Here is a 2,108-nt window from a genome sequence, read left to right on the forward strand (position 1 = left end):
TCCAACATAAAAAATTAACAGATCTAAGGCTATGTGGAGTGAATTTTGAGTTTTATATAGACAACTTTCAAGTTTCATGGGATTAAATATGATTCAAATCAAGTTCCAGGGGGAAAGTGGAGCGAACTTTGAGCTTCTTAGGGAGTAAAGTGATGACTTTTGAGTTACATGAAACAAAGTAATATTAAAATCGAGTTCCAAATTGCGTAGCTAAAAATAAACCAATCTCTTACGAAGCTGCTGGAAAGATGTATAGCTGCAAAGAGGGTTGAGATCCAATTGGATTTTGAGTGCTTATAATACAAATAATAAATTAAGCAATTGGAAATCATTGAACGCAAAAACATTACCAAATGTCTTTGGAAATAAGCCACATCACAGATTTATTTTTTAGGAAAACTAATGAAAAGGGCTTGAAAACTTTGAGTTTTAATGATAAGGACAAAATAAAGGGTAAAGTGAATAGTACCAGGATTGACTTTTTAGTGTAAAAATATGGTTTTTCGTTAAAGTGAACAGTACCGGGTGCTTTTCGTTAAAGTTCCCTTATTTTTTTCATAGGTGGAGAAATCTCGAAGACAAATCGCTTGGTTGACTTTCGTTAGTATGGTCTCTCTGTGCTGCTGCGCAAGTGGAATTTTCCTATTTCTAGCACCAAAGGACAAAAGAATTATTTCACTTTTGATGAACGAGGCAAGATTTGACATAATAATTTTTAAAAAGGTCTCTATATAGATCAGATTGTGTGGCCGTGCCACTTAGTCTTTGCCTCATTAGGTGGAGACTCCACACCAAATATATATATTGTTGAATATTTTAAAAAATATATATATAATAATATATGTATATATATATATATATATATATATATATATATATATATATATATATATATATATATGGGGATGTTTGACGGCTAACATATATTAGGAATCTGTCAATCAGAAACCCTAGAATTCCTCTATATAAATGACCTAAAAAACTTCTTCTGCCTCATCCATCTACATATCAATTTGACTGGGGTAAGTAATCTTATAGAGTTTTAACATGATCTTTGTGTTAGATAATATATGTTCTTCCATGAAATAGATTTGATATTATTATTTTTTTATTAACAGAGGAATCTGAAAGCTGCTCAACAATGAAGTTCGTGGCTGCTGCCCTTATTTTGATGATGGTGAGCTCTTCCCTTGGTGAAGACTTCAAATGAACACGGTGGATATCGACTTGACCGACACCTGGATGAGGATGGGAAGCAAGTAGTGTATCCGGGAAGCACTGTGAACAACCACCATTACATCCCCACGCCGGACTTCAACGGTGGTGGTGACAACGACAATGGCGTTCGCTAAAATGATAGTCATACTTTAGTTGTTAATGGTGTGGGTTCGTTATAAGTGCTGTTTGTAATATATAAGCAAATCGGTCTTACCTATATTAGTTTACGCTTTTGGTTTATGTAAAGTATGTTATATATATGATATTGTTGCAGCCCTATTAGATTAGAAATGTAATTGTGTAAATCTTAGTATATCTTCGAATATCTCTTATGTTTCTATTAGGAGTAGATTACCTCTTAAGAGTTGTAATCCTAAAAGGGTAACGAATTAACCTTACCTACTACTATAAATAAAGGCACAATGGGGTGGAATATAACACACCCACAATTACACATCTCTCTCTCTCTATGCCGCACCTTTCTCTCTCTCTCTATGGCCTCCATAATTGTTCAGTAAATTATGCCTACAAGACGTTATCAACATGTTCTTGACGTTGCGCTAAAGAGAATTTGATCTTCAATCAGGGAAGTATTACGTTTTAATTATTCTTTTTTATGATTAATTTATTATTTTATTGAATTGATCTACATGCTATTGATTCAATTTAATTTTTTCTGTGTTGAACGTGATACAACGCATTAGAGATGCAATTCCGGCTTTATGAGAAGGATCTTCTACAAATTCAAAGGCTTTTATTGTTTTCTGCCAATCAGGTACGCTTAAAATAAAGTAAGATATTTGAAACGACCTTGAAGCATGAAAACATTCCCATAATGCATGAACCCTCTATGTTTATATTTTCCTTACGATATATATATTGTGTATGTT

The 2,108-nt window shown here is 33.1% G+C and overlaps 1 long non-coding RNA gene across 1 annotated transcript; it reads left to right on the forward strand.

The window, feature by feature from the left end:
• The first annotated feature begins 921 nt into the window (after positions 1-921).
• On the forward strand, positions 922-1,646 carry LOC114824114 (uncharacterized). The gene is made up of 2 exons (XR_003772359.2): positions 922-1,022; positions 1,119-1,646. It is a non-coding gene; the product is annotated as an uncharacterized lncRNA (long non-coding RNA).
• Positions 1,647-2,108: the final 462 nt, after the last annotated feature.

The sequence above is a fragment of the Malus domestica genome, chromosome 03 (genome assembly GCF_042453785.1).
Source record: "Malus domestica chromosome 03, GDT2T_hap1".
NCBI classification, from domain to species: Eukaryota; Viridiplantae; Streptophyta; class Magnoliopsida; order Rosales; family Rosaceae; genus Malus; species Malus domestica.